This window comes from Ursus arctos, unplaced genomic scaffold (genome assembly GCF_023065955.2).
Source record: "Ursus arctos isolate Adak ecotype North America unplaced genomic scaffold, UrsArc2.0 scaffold_7, whole genome shotgun sequence".
Taxonomy (NCBI): domain Eukaryota; kingdom Metazoa; phylum Chordata; class Mammalia; order Carnivora; family Ursidae; genus Ursus; species Ursus arctos.
Genome location: NW_026623089.1, coordinates 42,637,093 through 42,653,539, shown reverse-complemented (window position 1 = coordinate 42,653,539; position 16,447 = coordinate 42,637,093). Strand labels below are relative to the sequence as shown.

At 43.8% G+C, this 16,447-nt stretch overlaps 1 long non-coding RNA gene across 1 annotated transcript; it reads left to right on the top strand.

Moving 5' to 3' along the window:
* Positions 1-1,169: 1,169 nt before the first annotated feature.
* Positions 1,170-14,822, top strand: LOC113259239 (uncharacterized). The gene is made up of 3 exons (XR_003317532.4): positions 1,170-4,583; positions 12,883-12,994; positions 14,545-14,822. It is a non-coding gene; the product is annotated as an uncharacterized LOC113259239 (long non-coding RNA).
* Positions 14,823-16,447: the final 1,625 nt, after the last annotated feature.

Genomic DNA, 16,447 nt, shown 5'->3' with positions numbered 1-16,447 from the left:
CTTTCTGTCCCAGCTGCTGACTCCCATCTGCAGTTTCTCCAGCTCTCACGAAACTGGACTTACACACCTTGCGTCCCTCATGGCCACAGAGACCCGTCGCGGGCTGGTGCCCCTGATGCCAATGGCTTGAGTTTCAGCTCAAGGGTCTCCTTCTCTACTTTTCAAAGTTTTAATAATTCCAGCCTCTTCCCTTTGTTCCTCTGGTCCCAGGCACAGTAGCTGCTTCCTGCGGTAGCTGGCTCTTGTTACTCCTTCCAGCACCAAGTTAATTACTTTACACCTGGTTAACAACTCTTTGTATTAAGTTATCTCTGTTCATATAACCTGTGGGTTCTGTCTCCCTAGCGCACATAATGATACGGCTGTTGGGCCTCAAGCCCTGTCCACACACAGACCTTTCAGTAGCTATGGCTTTGAGTCTGTGAATATATCCTGCAGTGCGAGGCCACATCAGCTGTCCGGGGGCTAGCAGCTCTCTGTCTCAGGGCCACCTCATCCTTACAGTGTTTCTCTGGTGCCTTCTAAACATCATTCTTTTTTTATTTTTTAAAGTTAAAAATCACGGTTTTATTGGGTTGTATCTATGTTATTGATTTACAGGAATTCTTAACGTTCTTCTGTATTACGTGCTAAAGAGGTCTTCCGAGTGACCCTTGTTCTTGCCCTTTAAACTTTCTTTTTTTAAAATTTAAATCTGATTAACTAACGTAGAGTGTATTATTAGTTTCAGAGGTAGAGTTTAGTGATTCATCAGTTGCATATAACACACCCAGTGCTCATTCCATCAAGTGCCCTCCCTAATGCCCATCACCCGATTACCCCATCCCCCCACCCCCCTCCCCTCCAGCAACCTTCAGTTTGTTTCCTAGAGTTAAAGAATCTCTTATGGTTTGCCTCCCTCTCTGTTTTCATCTTATTTTATTTTTCCTTCCCTTCCCTATAATCCTCTGTTTTGTTTCTTAAGTTCCACATGTGAGTGAGATCATATAATTGTCTTTCTCTGATTGATTTATTTTGCTTATCATAATACCCTCTAGTTCAATGCACATCATTGCAAATGGCAAGATTTCACTCTTTTTGATGGCTTAAGTAATATTCTAGTGTGTGTGTGTGTGTGTGTGTGTGTGTGTGTATTACATCCTCTTTATTTATTTATCTGCCAATGGATATCTGGGCTCTTTCCATAGTTTGGCTGTTGTGGATATTGCTGCTATAAACACTGGGGTGCAGGTGCCCCTTCGGATCATTACATTTGTATCTTCGGGGTTAATTCCCAGTAGTGCAATTGCTGGGTCATAGGGTAGCTCTATTCTCAACTTTTTGAGGAACCTCCATACTGTTTTCCAGAGTGGCTGCATCAGCTTGCCTTCCCACCAACAGTGTGGGAGGGTTCCCCTTTCTCCACATCCTCGCCAACATTTGTTTCCTGACTTACTAATTTTAGCCATTCTGACCAGTATCTCAATGTGGTTTTGATTTGTATTTCCCTGATGCCAAGTGATGTTGAGCACTTTTTCATGTCTGTTGGCCATTTGTATGTCTTCTTTGGAGAAATGTCTGTTCATGTCTTCTGCCCATTTCTTGACTGGATTATTTGCTTTTTGGGGTGTTGAGTTTGATAAGTTCTTTATAGATTTTAGATACTAGCCCTTTATCTGATAAGACATTTGCAAATATCTTCTCCCATTCCGTATTTTAAACATCACTCTAAATCCTTTTCTACAAACCCTGGGATACTACTTTCCCCTGATTCCTTAAATTTCATGCCAATGCTTCCATAGTAAGTGACAGGAAATAGAGACCTGACTGATATTCCCAGGCCATGGCTTTGGGGGCAGGGCACAGGGTTCATTGGTACTGACTAACTCCCGGCAGCCCCAAACAATGAATTCTTAAGACCCTGGGTGCTTGTGGAGCTGGCAATTTAAATGAATGTTCTAGAATTCTTCTACTTTAGTGAATGCACATAGTGTCATGTCTGTTAAGATATAGCTATAGAAATCTGAAAGGGAATAACTTAAGGGAGGAGGATCTCTTTATTTTTCATGGAGCTGGCCATCTGGGATAAGAGTCCAGGTGTGGGGGGTGCCTGGGTGGCTCAGTCGTTAAGTGTCTGCCTTCGGCTCAGGTCAGGATCCCAGGGTCCTGGGATCCAGCCCCGCATTGGGCTCCCTGCTGAGCGGGGAGCCTGCTTCTCCCTCTCCCACTCCCCCTGCTTGTGTTCACTCTCTTGCTGTCTCTCTGTCTCTAATAAATAAATAAAATCTTTAAAAAAAAAAAAAAGAGGCCAGGCGTGGGGTGGCCACGGCATGGTGGCATTTATACCCCAAGCTCCTCCTCTTTCCTTTCTGCTGTTCTCTGCTTACAAATTCATTCTCAAGCTCACCATTTGGTAATGCAACAGTGGCTTTTCCCTCTCCAGCTTCTTGTTTACATCCCAGGCAGGAAAGTGACTAGGGGATACAGGCGGGGCCATCTATGGGAACGTAACACACCCAGATCTCTACTGTAGACTCTTTCGTGTCTCATTGGCACATGAGCACTCACTCTCAGCTGTGAGGGAGATTGCAGAATGACATTTTCTAGCTGGTACATTGCTACTCTGAGGGGTTCTGTCAGGGAGAGAGAAGGGTCGGTAATGGGCATTGGACAGGCACATTGCATCGTCAGTCACACATGTGATACCAGTGCTCCAAGTACAATGTGTCACTGAACATCTCAGCCCCCAAATTTACTTCCAACCCTAATGAGGTCTCCACAGTGTCCTTGTGGCTCTGGGGGTATTCTGGGAGCCCTCTTAACTGATGCTTGCCTCAGGTCTTTACACCTTGAATGCAGCCTTCGTGCACTTCTGGAAGAAATGAACTTTCAGGCCATGCATAGTTTGATTTTTTTTGGTAATCTGAAATTCAGAGGTGTGCATCCTAGGTCCAAGACCCAGAGGGCCCAGCTGTCCTCCCTCCCACACCAATAATGTGCCACAGTGTGGCAGAATGTGGCACAGAGGCTCCAGCCCCATTCTCAACATGGAGCCCTCCGGTTGGCTCCCTTGGCTCTCATTACAATCTTTCCCAGCCTCTTCCAGTGCTCACCTCACACAATTCTTGTTGACCTCCTCCACTCCCTGTCATGTTCTATCACAGAAGCCTGAGGACCCGTGGGGCAGAGCAGGACATTGGTGGAGAGTAGAGAGTGGGGAAACAAAGAGACAGAATCCTTAGCAAACTCTGGGAGGGGCCAAACTAGAGACACTGAGAGGCTAATAGTCACCATCTCATCGCTTGTGTTTTGCCAAAGGAACCTCATCCTGTGAAATGGCACAGAAAGGGACAGAGGCCTGCCAGGGAAGGGCCAACAGGGACATGGGGTCCCTGGAGAGGTTTAGAAGGTCCCTTCTGGGGTGAGAGCTGCTTGGCAGGGAAGGCACAGCATTGGGACATCCTGGGGACTTCACCTCTCCAAGTCCCACTCTCGCAGGACCCAGGATCCCCAGCTCGCCATGGCTGGGACCCCTCCATGAGGTCACGGTGGCAGCAATAGCCTGGAGCCACACTTACTGTGGCCGTTTCCAGTATCTCCTGCTATTTGTTCATCCTTCCTTTCTTCCTACTTTTCTGGGAAGCTCAACTCCCACCAGCCTCTCCTGTGTAGCTTCCTGCTTCGTGCTCTGGGTATTTGCCAACTGAGGCCCGGTGGGCACTGCTAGGTGCTTACAGTCCTTAATAAGATCTGTAAACACACACCTCCAGCAGCATCACTCTTGCCTGCCTCAGAAGCTTCTTGCTTAAGTGAAATCTAAACAGCCTTTAATGATATATCACGTCTCAAGCACCATTTAAGAACCAAGCGAGTGTTTACAAATGGATTTGAAATTTTCTCAGTAAAAGGAATTAATTCTATCTGTTGCCTCTTAGTATCTAGAAAAGCAAACAGAAGAGAAGGAAGGCTTATTATTTGTCCAATGAGATGGGCACTGGGGCCTCTGGCTCAAATCAGGCAGCCTTAGGATTTTATCCAGTTGAAAACACAAACTTATAATGTATTTGATTAGAGGGGACAAGAATTGCTTCAGAGAGGGTTATTGGTCCTCCTGAGTAGAATTGACCTGACTCGAAGAAGCAAGGAGGCAGACAGCAGAAGTGTCAGCACCTTCCTTCCACCCCAGGGAGTTGATGGCCTCATGGAGAGCCTCCCCCTGGAAGATTCATCAGAATAGTCTCTGAGCCAGGCCAGTGTCCATGACACCTGGAGTCATGAGGTCAAAGTCGAGGTGGCCTACCTCTGGGGAGTCCTAGGCCCGCGGAGCCACAGTGGTCCCTCATCCCAACAATGTAAGCTCACCCCATTTCAGTGGCCAAAGCCTCAGTTCCCCTGTTAGTCCATCTGTGCTTTATTAAGCTTAAAACTGCACCCTGAATTTTTAACTTTTCTTTCTGGACCCCTAATGCCACCACGAACCCTTGCTAACCGATACTTCTACCTAGCCCTCCAGAGCACCACTGTGGACAATGGAAATTGAATACCAACCACATATATGATCTGACATTCTGCAGCAGCCACATTAAAAAAGTAACAGGAAACAGGTAAGATCAATTTTAATACTATATTTTATTTAACCCAATATATCCAAATATTGTCCTTCAACATGTAATCAATATAAAATTACTCATGAGCTATTTTACCCTTTTTCTTGGTGCTACATCTTTGCAATCTGGTATTTTGCTATTACAGCCCTTCTCAAATGAGACTCGCTGCATTTCGAGCCTGCGTCTGCCCTACTAAAGAGCAGACACTGGTGTATCCAAGACATCCAAATCCTGGCGGGCGTCCTCTTAGTGTTTGTGATGATTCATTTTATGCGTCAGCTTGCCTGGGACATGCGGTACCCAGATATTTGGTACACATGATTCTGGGTGTGTCTCTGAGGGTGTTTCTGGTGAGATTCTCATTCGAATGGGTAAAGGGAGTAGACCACACTGTTCTCCCTACAGCGGTGGGCGTCATCTACTCTACTGAAGGCCTGTATAGAATAAATCTCTGAGTAAGAAAGGATTCTCTCTCTCTCTGCCTGTCTTTAAGCTGGGACTTTGCTTTCCACTTGCCTTTGGAGTTAGGCTTGGGCTGGCATTTAGACCATCAGCTTCCTGGTTCTCAGGCCCTTGGAGTTGGTCTGGAGCTTACACCATTAGCTATCCTGGGTCTCCAGCTTGCTGGCTGTGGATTTCAGAACTTGTCATCCTCCATAACTGCATGAGCCAATTTCTCACAGTCCATTTCTTCGTGTGTGTGTGTGTGTGTGTGTGTGTGTGTGTGTGTGTAAACATATGTGTGTGTGTGTGTGTGTGTGTGTGTATGTATCTCCTATTAGCTCTGTGTTTCTGGAGAACACAGACTAATATAGTTCATCATAGACCAAATACATGGAGCTGTAATGTTAATGCCCCAACATGCTATGAAGATATCAGTTGGTGGATCCAATCTCTGTATATCAAGGTAGAGCAGAGACAGCTTTCTGAGTTAGTCTGGGTCAGGATACAGGGAGAAATTAGTAGGCAGTTATGGCAGTGATCCCAGTAACAAGGTGGCATCGAGGAGCCCTCAGCAGAAGATATTATCAGAGAATGGAACCAGCAGTCCAGAAAGCTGGAAATCTGAGGAATCATGCTAGAACTGAATCAGAAAAGTGAGAGGAAGGTATTTGCTCTATGAAAGTCAAGAAAATTAGTATTTGTGGGTGTGGCTGAGCTTTGCAGTTCTGCTGGGTGTGCCTTTCCTGAGAAGTGATTGGAGATCATTACCTTCTCTGACGCTTTTGTTACTGAGGCCATCCCTTGATATGCAGCTCTGGGTTCCTCCTATTTGCTTCCCTGGCTCTAGCCTTTCATCACCCTCCAGCAGTCTTTACAGGAGGAAAATATGATCGTGTCAGTCAATAACTGGCTTGTGACCAATTTGCCTGTGGTGTGATGTCCAAACTCCCAGCAATGTTTTCAGGAACCTTTATGTTTGGGGCACCTGGGTGGCACGGCTGATTAAGCATCTGACTCTTGGTTTTTGGCTCAGGTCACGATCTCAGGGTTGTAAGATTGAGCCCCGTGTCAAGCTCCACGCTCAGCACAGAGTCCGCTTGAGATTCTGTCTCTCCTTCTGTCTGCCCCTCCTGCCCCCGCCCCCCAAAATAAATAAATAGATCTTAAAAAAAAAAAGAACCTTTATATCTTATCTTCTGCTTATCTTCTTAGCCACTCCTAGTCATTGTTCCCAATTCCCAACCAACACATGATATATTATGCTCTTTGCCCTGTAGTGCTTTCTCTTTCATGCTTGTTGCTTTGTGAATGGTTTTGTCCTTCCTGGAAATCACTACCCTTCCCATTTCTCAACTGGGTTCTTCGATTTCTCCTCTAAGAAAGATTATGGACGTCACTTCCTCCAGGAGCCTTTCCCTTCATTCCAGGTTAGATAAGATACTGGTATCTTGTATTGGCAAAAACACTTCCAGCTTCCGTCTACAATAGCCCTCATCTTACTACATTTGAATCACTAAGGTGAGTTTAATCATTTTAATAACTACATGTTGCTTCTTACACCAGGACAAGAAAGATTCTTGAACGCAGTTCTGTATTCTCAGGACACAGCACTGGGCTCAGCCTGGGGTGGCCTCAGAAAAGTTTATGTAATGACCAGTACATGTGTCTACCCAGCTTCTGTGAAGACCATTGGTTGGAGCTGGGGCCCAAACCAAACCTGCCTGCTCTGAGTTTCCTACCTGGTTCAACTGTGATTCCCCAGCTGCCTCATGGCTAAGTCAGTGTATGCTGGGACCCACACCTCTGAGAAAGCAATTTGTCAGTATGTATGCGCAGAAAGGCTGTGTGTCCAAAGATGTTCATTGCAGCATTGCCTCTGCTAGAAAAACAGAAGAAACAATCAAATTACAATGAATAAGTAAATTATAGCATGTCAGCAAGTTGGAATTTATGCAGCCTTAAAAACCATGATTATGAAGACAGCAGAACAGCCTGTAAGAGGAAAGACTCGACACTGTGTGCACCCCGCAAAGAGAAAAATCCAACTCCATTAAACAGTTCTTTGCCTGTTGATTTATGTATTAATTCAACAAATATTTATTGAATATTTACAACATGCAAGGCCCTGCTCATTAGCAGGAAGTCTAGATTTTAATAAAGATCTTGAGGGGAAATGGGAGATAAGGTTACATCACCTATCACATAAGAGCATTTGATGTAGAGCTGTCCTCATTCACCATCTATCCCCTTACCACGTCCCTCTTTAAAATGCTCTCGAAACGTCTTCCTCCCTTGCCAGTCCAGGCTCACCTTTCTTCCCTTCCATCATTCCCCATGTTTATTTTCTTTCATAGGTTTTTCTGTCATTCTCCTAGTGTCTCCAATCTTGCATGCTCACACCCATTATCCCCGCTCAGCAAGCAAAGGGGTCTTTTAGAATTTATTTTCCTTAGAAGATAGGGGAGAGATTGTAAATAACAAGTTATGTTTTCCTGCCACCTACTCGTTCAGTCTTATCAGATGTGCACTGGGAGCGAGACACCTAATTGGAGAGGCTGGCCTCCCTGGGTGCTGGTCTGCTCCAAGCTCAAGGCGGTGCAGTGGATACAGCAAAGCCTCCCCCAGCTCCCCTCCCCCCACCGGGGGAACAGGTGAGCCAACTCCTCGTGAGCTTTCAGGAGGGGCTGAATGATGCTCATACAGGATCTTATGGACCATTTCACGGCTAAGCAGTACTCTTGCTATAGCTATTCTCTCCCTTCAGAGCTGGGAGGGAGGAAGTTTGCTGGAAAGAAGAGAGAGAATGCCAGTTGGCCTAGTTCTAGGTGCAGCCCAATGGTATGTAAATAATTCATATATTTAAAATAACAAAATAAATATTTTATAGCTCTTTAAATTTCAGGAATGAGCTGCATCCTTGAAATCCACAGATTAAAAACTAGCCTTGGGTCACAAATACCATTGCGCAGTAAAATGTTGCTATTAGTGGGCACATAGAATTCCGAGCAGACAGAATTTCAAGCTCAGGAAGTTTGATCGTCTGGAGACAGAGGAGGGGATCGACTCTTTCCTCCTGTAAGAGGGCTCTGTGTCCCCTGAGCAACAGTCTCTTGATCCAAACAGGGTGTGATTCTTGTCTCTGCACCCCATTATTGCTGAGGGAAAATTTACAATTCATTCCTGACGGTCTTGGGTAAATTCACAAACCTTGTTAGTAAAGGTTGGTGGGAAGGTGTGTAGTTAGAAAGCAGAACAATCAGGTTGGTGGGAGTTGCATAATTTATCTATTTGTGTGTTTTCCCCATGAGGATTTCAGAGATGACGTAAAGTGCTCACAGCAATACAACTAGAATAGTTCTTCGAAAGGATTGTGTATTCTCATTCTGTCCATTTCAGATAAAAGGCTTATTGTTTTGTTTTGTTTTTTTTACAATTCTAGAAGTAATGTAAGATCATTATATAAAATTTGGAAAAATGTAAAGAAGTGTAAAGAGAGAAAGAAAAGGCGTCCATAAATGGTCACATAGAAATAAACACTCATTATTTTGCAGAAGAGTGAGAAGGCCTAATTTCTGTGCTTGCGAGTCTTTTCTCTTCTCTTTGTTCTCTTATTAGCTCTCTTCTGGTTCCTTTGTTACCTGGGTTAAAAGCAGCTTTGAAGAGGGATATCCCTTTCTACAATTTGCATTTCTCTCTCATCTGTATCATGGGTCCGGACTGTGGCCCATTTTTGGAATTAATTACAAAGATTTCTCTTCCCTTATCACGTGGAAGATAGAATTTGTGTAACTTGAGCTTTTGATATAACGATCCTGGAAGATTGATGAAGAAGATTTAAGGCAGCATTTCTCAACCTTGGCATCAGGAACATTTCAGGTCAGAGGATTTTCTGTTGTGTGGGCTTCCTTGTGTATTACAGGGGGGTGTTCAGCAACATCTCTGGCCTCTACCCACTAAATGCCAGTAACAAAACCCCTTCCTCCCTGTTGTGGCAACCAAAGCTGTCTCTATAAATTGCCAAATGTCCCAGAGCAGGAAGGGGCAAAATCACCCCGAGTAAGAACCATTATTTTAACATGTCCTGCTGAACACCTACGATTCAGATATGCCACAGTTCCCGCACTCTTGACTGGCCGTATTTTAGATCAGGAAATGACAAGAAGATAAACATTTTAATGGATATCAACAGCTGTGTTGCTATTTTTCATTCCAGTCAATGCTTTTTTAAAGAGGATGTGGATTGTTATGGAGACATGGGAAATCTGAATTCGGAAGTCCTATCAGTTAGGGGTTCGTTGGGGATAGAGTGGCCACCCTAGGTATTTTAATCAGAAAGAGAATTAATATAGGGAACTGAAAGTTTCCAGAACCCTTTGAAGAGCGGGGCATGAGAGTAGAGGTCAGGGAGGCTGCTGCTGGCTTTCAGGAAATCTGGAAAGCAGGAGTCACAGAGAAGCTTGCTTGGAGACCAGAGGTTGCAGGGCTCCCGGAGGGTTTGCTGCTGGCGATCTCCATAGCTCGTGGCTGCTGTGTGTGTCGGTTTTAGGGGGTGACCTGCAAGCTGCTGGGACATCCACATCTCAGCCATTTGCCGATGCCCAAGAGCCTATCTGCAGCTGCTGAGGAGAGAATAATGGCTCCTCCTTCTCTTCTCCAGATCCCACCTGAATACCTCTTGGCAGCCACATGGAGCCAGGACTCTGGGGCAAGGGAGTCTCTGAAATGTAGTTTCCAGGCTGTGAGCCCTGGAGGAGCAAGTTGCTGTGAAGGACTGCGTTATGCAGGTTGAGACAGTGGAGGGGATATTGCAATAGGCCAGGGCTTCACTACCTGTCCCTTTGTAGCATCAGACATAGCTTACTCCTGTGATGCTATCCTGATGAAATAACCTTACGATTCTTTGATCTAAATGATTTGCCATGTTTTGTACATTGTCAAGAACCATTGAGGTGATAGTTATGGGATATGTGGCGGGGAAGAAGCTTCCTGGTGCCAATAAGATAGACGTGCACTTGCATAAAAATATATGAGAAAGTAGAATGGCACTGCATAGTTTCATGTACTATTTATTTATTTGATGTTATCTCATGAGGTCCCCGTGTATTATCCATTATTTCTCCTTTTATCTTGAGAAATAAGCTTAAGTAATTTGAACAAGTATTACGGTTACCAAGAAGCCCAAAGCATGATCTCTGTTTTGTTATATATAATTCAAAAACATTATTTCAAATATTATGTGTTTAGTCTTGTAGATTTACATGTGCACATAAATCTTCACCCCCAGTTTTGGTTAACTCCTTAAGCAGAGGTTTCTAGAAGTGAGTTCTTGTAAAACTGTGAATTCATTGCTTTACCAAATGTAGTGATTAACTACCACCAGTGTCATGAGATTTCCCATTTTCTGCCACTTCGTGAGCACGGAGAGCAAACCGTTTATCTTAAAACAAAACAAATCAAGAAGACTTTGCCCTTTTTATAGGCAAATATTATTTCATCGCTGTATAATTTTACATTTCTTTGGTTTTATCAATAGGGCTAAACAAGTGATTTTCTTTATTTAGTTCCTGCACATGCCTTTAAAAATAGTTATTATAGGCTCAAAATTCAAAATGAGCAAAAAGATACATGGTGAAAAATAAGACTCCTTTCCACACCTCTGCCAACCAGCTTACCTCCCAGGAGACAACCATTTGCCTATTTTTAGTGTATACTCCAGAAAGGCTGGACGTGGATGTAAGCTGAAATATATATTTGGGCATATATATGGGAATAAATACAATTATATGTGTATATATATATATATGTATATTCACTATGTATGTGAATTATAGTATGTGAATTATTTGTGAATCATAATATGTAAATTCACACATACATGCACACATACATTTATAACTTTTACCAAAGGGTAGAATATTATGCATGGCATTCTGAAACTTTAAAGAAAATCGATGTAAATTAGAGTTCTTTCCACGTATTAGGACATAAAGGTATTTCTTGTTCTTTTTAATGGCTGTAACATATTCTATTTTATGCATGTGCAGTGTGGTATATTTAATGAATCCCCTGTTGATGGACAGTCTAGGTTGGCCTTGAATATCCAAACAATGCCGTAGTAAGTAACTTTGTATTTACAAATTTTGCAAACATACATACATATCTCTAGGATAACTTTCTAAATTTAGAGGTCCCTAAGCATAGGGTATATGTATTTTAAATTTTAATGGATGTATGCACAGTTATTTCTCATTTAATTCTCAAGTCACTAGTTTTCATTATTAGGACAAAACATGACCTACTTCTTTGAGTCAGACGGGGACCCTAGCCTAAGAATTGATTCTGATAATAATGGCTAATGTTTATTATTTGCCAGGCACTGTTGTGAATACTTTATGTATAGAAAACAACTTAATTTTTAGCACAGCCATATGCATTAGGCTTTGTGGTTAATGCCTCCACTTTGCTATTGAGGAAACTGAGGCCTCATGTTTAAATAATGTGCCTAAGGCCACTAGGGAGAGTGAGTGGGGAGCTCAGACCTGGACCCAGGCAGGCCAGCTCCAGGGCCCAAGCACTCTGCTACACCCACTATCAGCCCGAGGTGTTTCTTCTCTTCCCCCACCCCCCCTAATTTTCCACTGCTTTCTAGGGAGTATGCATATCGGTTAATTTAGGGACCTTTATATGTTGGGTTCTTCCATCCACTGAGCTGTTTCATATAAGCAACAATCTCAGATCTTGGTCTAGTTTGTTTGGTGTTAAGGCAGAAGTCCTTAGATAAGCACAACATAGTGAGTGATCGCTTAACTAAGTTTTGACTGGCTTACACGTACACAAGTTTTGATAATTGTGACTTGGTCCTTTTTTCATAATATTTTAATCTAAGTTTTCGAGGTAGACACCACATAATCTATGGATGTTGATAATTTGCTCTCCTTGATGATATTACATCTCCTATTTATTTTTCCTTTATTAGGGTATTGGCTTGAACGTCCAGAACACTGCTGTGTCATTTTGATATTCTTTTTCTTGCTTCAGATTTGAAAGTCTATAGTGGTTCGTAGTGTGCACAGTGTTGGTTCATATTTTGGACAGAGATTCATGATCGTGTTCAGGGACTGTTTCTTTTTAAAAAGTTTTTTATTTTTATTTTTTTTAAAGATTTTATTTATTTATTTGACAGAGATAGAGACAGCCAGCGAGAGAGGGAACACAAGCAGGGTGAGTGGGAGAGGAAGAAGCAGGCTCATAGTGGAGGAGCCTGAGGTGGGGCTCGATCCCATAACGCCGGGATCACGCCCTGAGCCGAAGGCAGACGCTTAACGACTGCGCTACCCAGGCGCCCCCCTTACTCAGTTTCTTACACAGTTAATGATCCATCCAGGATATTCACTTTTCTTGAATTACTTTGGTAATTTATTTATTTCCTGGGAACTCATTAAATGTTGATATTTCTCAACTTTGCTAGAATAGACTTAAATATTTATGTATAACTTGTAAGTATCCTTCTTATGTAATTGCATCTTATTTCTCATTTGTAATTTTGGTTAGTTATATATATTTTATTTTGATTTGATTTTCCTGAAATGTATCTCTTTTAATACTTGTCCCAAATATAATGTTTTGGCTTTGTTTATAATTTTCTCCTTCCCCTGACTGGTAAAATTTTTTTTCCTCTTTTTGAATTTTTTTATTTTTACTTGTTACATTTCTTGATTTTCTTTGGTTTCTTACAAATCTCCTTAAGTTAAAAATTAACTTATTATGCTCTTCATTTTTAACGGCAGACACATTTGTATTTAAAGACTTTGTCACTAAATTTTGCTTTGGCCTTCTCTGCATTTTGACTCAGGAAACAGGGGAGCCAGGGAGCACCAAGAACCCCGGAGAGGCAGTGCCCATAAGTGTGTGGTTTTGTCAGCTCTGTGTACCTATGGGATTCCTTCAGCTGCACTCAGGCCCTGGTAGGCTGGGCTCTTGCCTTGCGGGTTTGATATGGCAAAAGCTATTAGTAAGGAAGTAGTTGAAATGGCTGTCATGGAACCTGCCTTTGGCTGGCTCTATCAAGACTCCTCTCAGAGCAAGGGAGGCGGGGACTGGGAGGTGGGAGGTGGGAGGTGGGGATGGGAAGTGAGAGGTAGGATGAAGCATAGAACGTGGGGAGTGGGGGTGGGAGTGAAGATGGCGGTGGGGCATTAGAAGTGGGGTGTGGGAGGCGGGGTGCTGTTTCTGTTACAGCTCTAAGACAGTCTGGGTCCATGCCCGCAGGATGGTAGCGCACCACGTTACTAGTAAGGAATCCAGGAGTGGCCCTAGGAAAGAAACAACCTGGCTTCCCGGAGGGTCTTGTGAGAGAGCCCAAGGGAAACAGCATCCACCATCCACGGGGAGCAAAACAAGCCTCAAGGCCTGAAACACAGAGGACTTGAACCGTGGAAGAGGGGCTGACAGGGACATGAAGGAGGAACTGAGTTAGACCACACAAAAGGCTTAAAAAGGATCACACTTGAAAATTCACTCTGAAGTTTGCATTGCAAGCACCCCAGAAAGACAGACTGCTGGGAAGCAGGATATGGTTTAGGAATATTTAGGCTATAAATAAAAGAATAAATGCATAAACAAAACTCCTGGAGATAGGCACTTGCTGGGGGAGTCCCGTGTGTGGCATGCTCCTGTCTCCCCTCTTCCCTTCAAGGAAAAGCCCTCAATTTGCAGATCCCCTAACTCCATGCCTTAACCGGGACCTTGAGCAAGTGGCTTAATTTGTTTGTGCCTCAGTCTCCTTGTTTGTAAAATGGGGACCGAAATGGTACGTATTGCCTAGGAACAGGAGAAAGCTTTGAATGAGTATCTATCTATCTGTCTATCTATCTATCTATCTGTCTATCTATCTATCTATCTATCATCTATCTATCATCTATCTATCTATCTATCTATCTATCTATCTATCTATCTATCATCTATCTATCATCTTCCAACACTATCAGGTACAAAGTAAGCACTTTCAATTAACATCAGATATTATTGTAATAGTGTTAGCGGTTTTTTTTTCCTAGTTATATATACAGTCACCAAATCACTCGAGATCTTTCTTCTGAAAATTCTTACCCATTCCTGCCATGTCTCATTGACCCTTGCTACTACCATACGGTGCCCTCGCAGCCTTTAGTTGCCCTGACTCAAGCCTGATTACCTCAGTTTACCCTTTACAACTTTTCCAACCAAGTGTTTGAAAGCTCAGCTCTGCTTTAGTGGTCTCCTTCTTATTTTATGATTCTTCAAGTTTGAACGCCTTTGCTTGACATTCAAGGCTTTTCTCCATTCTTTACTATGGAGACACACACACACACACACGCACACACACACACACACACACACGCAGAGAGAGTTTTTGTTTGTGTTTTATGTAAATGGTAACTTACGCATCTTAGGTAACATTTCCTCAACTTTCCAGTTTCTGTATATTGAGCTAGCTCTCTCTCTCTCTCTCTCTCTCTCTTTTTTTTGTTTTAAGCTGGCGGATTCCTGATTCACAGGTTCCTGGTTTGATGAGTGTGTTCACTCTCTGCCTGAAGTCTGTGCTTTGGGGAAGCTGGACTCAATCCTCTGTCCCAGGAAGGTGGGTTTCAGTTTGTCTATATTAGTCATTTTGGTTTCATTCCCCCAATGAAGCCCTGCACAGATGTTAAAAAAGAAGGGGCTAGCTCAGCACAGGAAGATGTGAAAAGGTAAGGGGAAAACATACTATGTACACACCCAGTAAGTTACTACTTTCGGTGGTTGTGACCAGATTCCCAGAAAAGGCTTCTTTTCTTTTCTTTCTTTCTTACCTTTTTTTTTTTTTTTTTTTTTTAAAGAAGCACAAGGAATTGATAGCGCCTTTCCTGTGTCCGGACTCTGTCATGTCTGGATGCGACACTTGTAGGTGCTAAAGCTGCCTTATAGCCATGGGGAGGCCTCATGGGGGCCAAGCCAAGACAGGGAGGAGGCAAGGCCAGGGCCACCACAGAACAAGGACAGGGGCCCATGTGTGGACTGATGTCTTGTGAGAACACATTTCCTTAGGCTTGAAGGCGTTTAGTGGGGTTTCCTGTCACTTGGAGTTGAACACTTTCTCACTGACGGGTCTTCTTTACTGCATTTTTCTCTTTCATTCCGAGGAGTCTTCCCAGGCTGAGGGAGGCAGGTTTCCAGGCGGAGGGAGGCAGGTTTCCAGGCTGAGGGAGGCAGGTTTCCAGGCTGAGGGAGGCAGGTTTCCAGGCTGAGGGAAGGCAGGTTTCCAGGCTGAGGGAGGCAGGTTTCCAGGCTGAGGGAGAATGTTTCCAGGCTGAGGGAGGGCAGGTTTCCAGGCTGAGGGAGGGCAAGATGCACCGGGCCGGCCCTCTGGTGATGCTCGCTATTCTAGTGCTGTGAAATGTGTGTATCTGGGGTTCCTCTCAGACTGGCTGATGTCGGGAAACCCTTGTTACATATTTCTGCAGTTTTCCTGTAGCGTCATGGGTTTTAATAGCAGATTGACAGAAGTTGTGTCATGGGCTGGCCACTGACATTTTACCCCAGAATCCCTGTCATGTCCTCCCTTATGTGTCTGCAAAAACAAATTCACTTCCCAGGTCAGCCTTCACTGCCTCTGAGAAGCCTTTCTTTTCTTTTTCTGAGAGAATGAAACCTCCCTTGTCTACACAGTTTTCTTCCTTAACGTACTTCAATTTTTGGATGGGTAGCATTGTTTATACAGCCAAATGCTGTAATAAACTCTTTTTATACACGCATCTCATTTAATCCCTATGACAACTGGTTCAGCTGGTGTTATTATTGACATTTTGCAGTTGAGGAAATTGAAGCATAGAAAGGTTAAATTACTTTTTCAAAATCACACAGCTAGTAAATGGCAGAGATGGTATTTGAGACCAAGTCCGTCTCGCTCTAGAGCTTTACTCTTAGCCGTCATGCTGTGTTCCACACCGAATGATCGAGCCCATACAGACATGTGTCCCTGTGAGCTTCTGTAAAGGTGAGCACTGCATCTTTCCCGCTCTCTGTCACCTGCTCTGTTCACGGTCTTTGGCACGCAGGGGACAGGGGGACATGTAGAGTGGGAATGTTGAACTCAGAAGGCTTATTAGGGAGTGCTTTGGGATTAGCACCCAGAGAGAGGGAAGGGAAGAGAGACCAGGGGAGACAAGGGGAGGGAAGGGAAGGGAGGGAAGCAGGATTGGCTAGAAGGACGGGTTGATCTGTGATAGGGTCTCAGTGGTAGCCTCAGCTGACTCTACAAAGAGATCGGAAGATGGGATAAGTCTTCCGAGCTGATCCCATTTGGGGAGACAAGCTGAGCCTTTATACTGCTGTGTGCATCATTATTGGATATGGGCTGCTCTGGGAGGGGGGCATGGCCTGCGCAAGAAGGCTTCCTT